Source organism: Chelmon rostratus, chromosome 16 (assembly GCF_017976325.1).
Source record: "Chelmon rostratus isolate fCheRos1 chromosome 16, fCheRos1.pri, whole genome shotgun sequence".
NCBI classification, from domain to species: Eukaryota; Metazoa; Chordata; class Actinopteri; order Chaetodontiformes; family Chaetodontidae; genus Chelmon; species Chelmon rostratus.
In genome coordinates this window covers 19,202,095-19,210,852 of record NC_055673.1, presented here as the reverse complement: position 1 = coordinate 19,210,852, position 8,758 = coordinate 19,202,095, and positions in this window count along the sequence as shown.

The window sequence follows — 8,758 nt, the reverse complement described above, 5'->3', positions numbered from 1 at the left end:
CAGAAGCAAAGGAGGAAGTCATGTGACGCAGTATAAAGAGCAAGAGAGTCCACATTTGGAGGAGGTTGGAGTGGATAAATGGGTCGAACAAACAGGGTTTCACCCATGAGGCCGCTGTTTATGTCCCGTGTGAAACTGTGAGTCAGCAATGACTTTTTTAAAATTACAAAATGTAATAAGTTATGAAACACACGTTACAGTGAGTCGTTGCTGATGCTAAAGCCACATTAGCATTAATTTGAAGTCCGGTTTCTGGTAGTGTACAGCAGTGAAAGTGACCCAACACAGTAAGGTCGCAGGCCGTAAAACCAAAACAATGAGCTGAAAGATGCTAAAATGCTCCGTAGAGTTGGGAAACTGCAGAGTTGAGTGATAGTTATTTGTGGATTCATCACTTCATGTGTGCACTACTGTACGCTGCAACATCAAAGCTGGTGTGGTCATTAGCACAACACTTTTCCTCCTTGCAAGATTTGCTATCAGGATATTATGACATTTTGTAATTACACTTTTTGATCAGATATATCAGGTTCTATGAGGTGCTTCAGGAAGGTTGCGTCTCATTACTGTGTTTTCAGCCGCTGTCCATGTATCGAGGGCTAATCTCAGACACCAAAAGTTCGAATTAGACTCATCGTAGAGAAGCGCCTCTCATATCTGCATGGGAGCATTGCTAAATTTGCACCCACTGGCTGGAGGTTGAGCTTTCATTACGAAACAAAACAACAGTTGCTACTGTTTGGCTTGATTTGGCTGCTGTGTGGGAGCACAATGTTTACCCTTCCCTGTTTCTTCTTCCTTGTTATCTCCCCTTCAATTACATGTGAATACCTGGGAAAAGTGTGTCACCACAATAACACAGAGTGTGCATGTCACCCCGTGTTGCGTTCTATACAGAAGCTGTAACAGGAGGTTTATTTGCTGCTCGTATCTGAGGGCTGCATGTGCCAACTTTGCTCTGTGCTGCGTGCAGCAGCTGCCGGGGCTGCACATGTCAGCCAGACTTGATATAACTTCACTCCGCTCTGCCCTTCATTCTTTCGCTCTCTCCCTCTCCTTGCCACCCCAAGGCAGAGCAAGGCAATGAGGGTTCCCAGTTAAAGCAATGATCAAAAGTAGCACTCGGATGCCTACAGGTCTCCCTGACATGAGAGGAGATTGTGTGGTGGGAAGAGCGGTGGCGGAGCAGAGTTTGGAGGGTAGACGGAGGAAGCGAGAAAAGGAGGAAAGACACACCCATTACTTGTCAAGCCCGAGTACAGATGGGATACCTCAAGATTTGGAGAGATGTAAAGAGGGAGGGGTGGTGGCGGCGGTGGTGGCTGCGGCGGTGGAGGGGGGAGAGTTGCAGGATGAAAGGTTTGAGGCATGAAAGGAAGGCAGACGTGGGGTGAAAAGAGGAAGTAAAGGAGAAAAAAAATGACGAGAGAGAAAGTTGGGCTGAGCAGAGCACAAGGGGGGGAAGAGAGAGCCGGGGGATCGTCTTGAGTTGAAAAGCCGTCATAGGTGAATAATTGAAGACGGGCTCGGCCGCCTGCGCACACACTCGCATGCAGGAGAGTCAAAGGCAGAGGTGGAGATGCGTATGTGCAAGGCTGAGCAAGACCGAAGCGGAAAATCTTTCCGTAATGAGGAAATTCTTGACTCAGTGTAATACTATTTTCCCAATTCGGAGAAAATGTCATTCCTCAGCACTCATTCACACCCGCTGCCTCTATTTCACTTTCCTCGCAGTGGATCTGATAGCGCAGCATAGCAGAGCTGCGCTAACTCAATAACAAGCCGATAACTCCCGGCCTCTGTGATATGCGCTGCAGTATGACAGTGACAAGAGTGTGTGAGTGCAGCTTTCTGTTCCGATTTTGTGTACTAGGTTTTGTCTAGGCCTCATACAAATGATTTTACACACTCTCAAGGGCAATGTTAGGTAAATGATTTACCTCCTTGCTATTGTTCAGCTTCTAATGTCTGCGCGTGTGTGTGTGACTTTATATTTCCTGCCAGTGTGTCAGTACACGTCTTGTGCTCCGATGTGACATGATTTCTTGCTCACACAGCATGTATAATGCATATGCCAAATTATATGTTACATGTTTGTCTGCCCCCCCCCCCTCTCCAAACAAGAGTGTGCAGACATTCTAATGCACGGGCGCTGGCACTGGAATGCTTTATTTGGCCGCATAGAAGACCAATTTCAGCCAGATTTATGACTTCTGGAGTCTGGTTATTTCACCAAATCCCCCGACAGGACACAATTCACGGCTGTTGTGTGTGATACCTGCTCTGTTTTCAAATCTGAGAGCCGGGGCATTGCAGGCGTGCCAGGGGAGTTGTAAGGAGAAACCCTATATATATTTTCAACAGCCCACCTCTTATTTAGCCCTCTCTGCATTCGGCAGCTGAAAAAGAAAGAAAAAAAAAGAAGCCCCGGGCAACTTTTATTATACCCTCCCTCAATTACACCATCGTCATAAAACAACACACATTTAATCACAGCCTCTGCTAACATGATGAAGTAGTTCATCACAATGAAACGCCAGGTCTTAACAATGGAAACATACATTTCAGAGCAGACAGATATTAGATACGTGTCAATAAAAAAGAAATAGGGCGCGCCAGTGCCAACGCGGCCCGTAAATTATTGGAAAAGGGGATGGCGCTTTCCATAACTTGTCCAACTCCAGGGGAGACGAGTCATGCGCTCCCCTGGGGGACAGAGCAGCATCCTCGGGGTGGTGACGGGGGATATGGGTCGGGCGGATGCTCCCCCACGGGGGGATTCATGTGCTTTAAGGAAACAGTGACAATCCATGTTGGGAATACAGAGTATTAGAAAAATCCCTGCAGCGGGGAGATCCTCCAGACAAAGAGGAGAGTCTATTGTGGGTGCAGTGGGATTCGCACTGACTGGGTTTTCCCACTGGGAAGATGGATATGTCACCAATATGACTTTGACACCGTTGTGACGGTGACATAGGCTAAAGATAACAGCCAGCATACATCTGGAGCTCTTTTTGTTAACAGATAGCTGCACTCACCCTTGTTTAACTGGTGCATTTAGTCCAGCATGATCAAGCAATTTAGAAACAAACGCTCAAAAAAAAAAAAAAAGTTCTCATTTGTCAGATGCATACAGAAGAGTAAACAGCTCATCAGAGTCTGGAGAGCAGACCATGCACCATCTCCTCTGCTCTCTTGTCAAGGTGGGAGTTTCCGTTGCTCCTCGGCACTGCAGGTGCTGTGGACAAATCTACGGCAAGCGCAACAGAAGGCTGCGGTAGAAGAGGAGGAAAAAATCAGTCTGCAGGATCAACAATAGTCTCTTTATGCAAATGTTCCCTGATGCAGTGCAAAAGGCACCCAGGCGAGCAACGCGCTCATTTTGATTCCCGCAAAAACAGAAGCACGGAGTTGTTTACTTCTCTGCTCTACTGGTGGAGTGTGCGCTCACTGGGCGATAACCAAGTAGTTTATTTGCTTAAACTCAGAAGGCTGTTTGTTAATTTTTAATGAGTGGGATGGTCTAGCAACCTGCTGCTGGCAAACAGACTCGTGAATTACTGTTTTGTTTAGTTTTTTTTTATCTGTGCTTTTTAACACACACACATGAAAGTGACAGAAGGGCGGGACTGAGAGAAAAGGGAACAATTACAAATCCGTCTGCTGCTTCAGCACCACAGACAGAGACGTGGATTTATCAGTTCACAGCTACTGATGTTTCAGAGCCACGGTCGAGGATTCTAACTTTCACAAACCTCAGACAACAGGCAACAACCCCGGCAAAACCCTCCCTGCTCTCCAAGTAAAATCCCTCTCGAATTGCTTCTTGCTGAAACTTAGTCAAACCTTAAACACTGACCATTTTTATGTCGGCCATTTGATACAGTTTTGGAAGGTTTTGACAGATAGTGCCTTCCAGATCAGAGAACACTCGTTCATCCTCATACAACAGAATGTGACAACTTGCTCATCCTTTCTGACACACACTCAACTGAAAACAGTACAAAGACAATATGTTTAAAGTTTGACCTCATCAGCTTCATTGATTTTTGTAAATATCTTCTGAATTTGATGCAGCAACACGTTTCAAACAAGTTGGGGCAGGAGCGACAAAAGTCTTGGGAAAGTTGTGGAACGCTCCAAAAACACCTGTTTCATTCCACAGGTAAACAGGTTGATTGGTAACAGGTGATTGCATCATGATTTGTAAAACCCGTAACACCTTTTACACTGTAAACACAGTTTATTTGCAGATGGTTGCATTCTGCTTTTATTGACCTTTCACACAGTGTCCCAGCTTTTCTGGAATCAGGCTTGTACCTGTACGGGTGATTTTAGGCTGCGATGGCATGTGCCCCATTTTATCGTTTTGGCGTGAGAACTTTTTTATACAGGTAGGTTCAGGAACAAACAATTAAAACTAATTACATGTTGCCATAGAAACACAGCACACAGAGCAGACTTTGAAGGAAAGCTGTAGTAATGTATCAACAGATATGCAGATTTAGAGCTCTTTTAACCATTTCAAAGCCACATTATTTATTTATTTATTCTATAATGAGGACTCAAATTCCCAGAAAATCCCTTTAGTCATTTTTACATACATGGCCGGTCTGTGGTCACTTCATAGGAACAGAACTGTTTCTTTTTCTTGAAGGTAACTTGATGTTTGCTCTTAAAACATGCGTACGATTAATCACTTCCTTTGCTGTTGAAATTATTTCCCATCAGTGTACCAAAACCAGTGAGTCTTATGGGTGGACATTACCATGTTTCTCCCAAACCCCTCACAGGGGCTATCCTCTTCTTGAGCATGCTACATGGATGTTTAGTAATCAATAGTAATCATACTCTAACAAGAAGGTGGCCGCAAGATAAAAGGATAGGGAATAAGAAATGTGATTGTGGAAAAAAATAATGTGATAGAGGACATCAGATCAAAGAAGCTAACTCTATTTTTAGTTTAAAGGAGTGATTTACAAGGTGATGTTGAGCTCTAGACAGCACAAAACAATTTCAAAGAGGAGAAATATTTCGCTATAAGAAGAAGAGGAAAAAAAAAACAGAAACAAAGATTAGAAAGCACCCAGAGACAGTGATTTTGATTGAGAGAAAGAGAGGGAGAAGAGGGGATTTTCAGTGGGGGAATTGGCACGATGGAGAGAGAAAGAGTGTGTCCAGGGGGCGAGGAAGAGGAGCTGCAGCAGAGGAGCAGGTAGCGAGCAAGTGGGCGAGAGAGCTAGAGGAAGGCTGGGGAAGAGAGAGGGAGGGAGGGAGGGAGGGAGGGAGAGCGGAGTTTGTATTGCATTCCTGTTGCATCAGTTCAGAGTAACAAGATTTGGAGATGCAGGCTCAGACATACTAATAGGTTTTGCACTGACGTCCACCCCCCCACACACACCCCCCACCCCCGCACGCACACACACAAAGACAACATAACAGACAGTTCTGCTCAGCAACACGGTTTGCTCGCCACTCACATTTAGCCCCTGTTGATACCTCTGTAACTGTGTTTGTGTGAGAGAGACAGAAAGAGAAGAAATGAGTGACCAGCCTGCACACACACACACACACACACACACACACACACACACACACTGCACTGTCAAAAAGAAACACCAAATAATCCCCAGCGAAAGAGGCAGATAAAGACAGTGACCTTGAGCCACAGTGAATAGAACCATCAGCAGAGGAAATAAACACAAGCAAGGCCACCATAGGAACACACAATATCTCTGCCTGAGCAAATCTAATTTAGACTTCTTCTTCTTTCTGCGGAGCCAGGACAGCCTTTTGAGCCTTTTGTGGCGTTGTTGCAGCCTCATAAGAACGTGGGCTCGCCATTGTTCATCCGACAATCTGAGGAGATATTTTGTATTTTTCATGCGGATGAACAACCTGAATGAGAGCGCGTTTTAATCTCAGCGTTAGCGGCGAGCAGGGGAATTGACAAGCGTTTTGTCGTTTTTCAAGTGGTTTTTGAATAGAACGGGAGCTTTTTGGGCGCTCTAATCTGCTCCCTGACTGCTTTCACCACAAACAATCGAAAGGGGATACGCAGACACTGATATCGGGTCAGTTTTACATTACGGCTCCTCCAGAGGTTTGGGATGTTTGTTTTTGGAGGGAAAACTGATCGCGGGCCTGTTCTTGAGGGCAGCTTAAACCGGCAATCAAAAACAGCGAGTGTTGCCGTTCTGTTGCAACATCCCGGGTATTTTTAGCGTTGGACATAAAAAGAAAAACAGCTAATTTTTTCTCATCCTCTGGCATAACATATTATATAAATGCACAAACACAGCATCAGAAAACCAGAGACCATTACCACCTCTTCAAAGACATAATAAATTAAGGAGAGGCGCTCGCTGTTTTCATACTCAGATAAAATCACCCTGCAACATTCATGTGCTTTTAACAGAAACAGAATGAGTAAGTTGGCAAATTTAAATGAATGAATGATTATTTCGCCTTTTTAGATGTTTTATTTATTCTTTTTTTTTTTGCCTCTCACAGCTATGAAACAACAGCACCTTCAAGTTGATCTGTTGTCTTTTCTTTCTCCTTTTTCATCCTGTATTCCACCAAACTGTTAAGTTTCAATTCGGCTTGGGTTTAAATCCCCTGATGTGTGTTTCCCTCGAAGGACTCACCCCCTTTCTTCTATTCTCTCTCTTCTTTTTTTTTTTTTTTAAGCTCGCGAGTTCTTTCAGGTCGAAACGGTACCTTACGTGTAAAGAAGAGAGACAGTGAATCAATAATCAAAGCTCACCGTCTTTATGCCCAAAGGCGAGTGGTTTCTCCCCTCTCAGTCTGTGCCGAGGATCATTCATAGTGTATAAAAGGCATTGCTAATGCCTTGCTGTATGTGCAATAAGAGAAGCCCGAACACACTCCTTTTCTTCTCCGCCAGCTTTCGAGTTGATCCTTGTTGTTTCAGCGTCTCGTGGTGGGAAATCCAGCACCACAAGAAAGGAGATCTATTAGCTGGATGACAGAGCGCTGTGGGTTTTGTTAATTTGCTTTATAGATAAGGGCGAGGGAGGGCCCCAGGTGAAACAGGTAGCGCTTCAGATCTCTTTAAAGTGTAATCTGATAGAGTGTGTTGTACCGCTCTGCAATCATAAGGGTGTTGAGCGTTTGGAAGTGTTCACTGTGGGCGGAAGTCACGCAAACTCTGACTGAACACACACAATAACAAGTACACACAAGGAGGCCTTGAATACATCACTAATTAAAGAGTGATTAGCGCTAATGGTAGGCTACATATTGATTGTTGGAGGCTGACGTAATGGCAGAGGGTAATCTGGTTAGTATCATGGCGTTGAGGGAGAACGCCTGGAAATTGAAATCTGCTGAACCTAAAGTGGTTAAAGGCTCCCTTGCTTATTTGTTTGGCACATCATGCTTTTATGGTTTTTAACCAGGAATCAATTGACCGTACGCTAAAGCCCCCCCTCGAATAGCGACTGTCCAATAATAGCTTTGCATCCGTTTCTAGGTATGGTTTGGTCTTGTGGTTTCTTTTTGTTCTTTTTTTGTCTTTCCAGAACCAAACAAAACAAGAGCAAAAGTGTAAGGCGAGGTCGAAACCACTGCAAACATAAGCATGTCTGGCTAACGTGCTTATAGATAAACCAGCGTTACTTCCAAGGCCATATTACATTAGTAATGCTTTAATACATTACATTAGTACATACGTTAGTATGGCGTTGGAACTAACACAAGGTCATGCTTCACTACTGTATAGAAATTTAGGCCAATGTTTGTGGTTCTGTCCTGATTTTTATTGGATTCAGGGAATTTTACGCTCCAACAACCTCAGTCACACTCGTTTTTTGAGATAGCATCAGCAATCGTAATAGTTCGTCCTCATTCCTGAAGCTTTTAAGTACTTTTAAAAGTGAATCTAAACCCTGGTCTTGCTTGTCCAAGTACATAAGCTAAGCACCTCAATTAGATTATGCTGGAAAGAAATAACAGTCCGACCCAGTTCAGTGTTGTTTGTCTACATGGATCATCAGCTGGTGAGGATGATGATGTTTTGGCAGGGTCAGGTGGCTTTACCTCTGTCTTTCAACACAATGTCATGGCCGCCATAAGTCAGACCCTGTCTTCAAGACTGTCTTTTTAAAATGAGTCAGCTGGAAACATTAACATGTCGGCCAGACACAACGTTTTCAACCGGGACATAAAGCTAACATTAGCTTAATTGTAGCAACCTAGCCACAGCTGATTCTAGCAACAGATCACAATCGAGACCCCTTGTTTCAAAAATTGAATATGGAGTTGCAAAGCTGCCACCGTAATCGTTTTCAACCGCTAATCTTGTGCAGGACAGAGGGCTCGACAGGTGTAGCAAAAGTGACTGAAAGTATTTCCTCACATGCAACCTCACTCGAGAGGAAGAAAACCTGCTCTGAAACGTCGATGTTGACAAACCGTCCTCTCCATCCTGGCTCGGTTACCTTTTCGTGATGTGAAAGCACATCAGCTCACAGCCGGCTGAGCGAGCCGTGACCTTTCAGAACTTCCAGGTCAGAGGTCGGTCATAATCTGCCTATCACCATTCCTGTCATAACCCGCCTGACATTTCACCGGCTCTGACTCCAAATGTCAAGCCATAATCTGCGAGGGTGAGCGCTGCCAGGCCACGGCCCCGCTTGCCTCTCACCGGCACATTTTCCTGTTTGCTCCAGTACTTTCTCTCTGTTCCAACATTTTTCTGAGGATTTGGTTTCATAAACAAGCTGGATGTGTT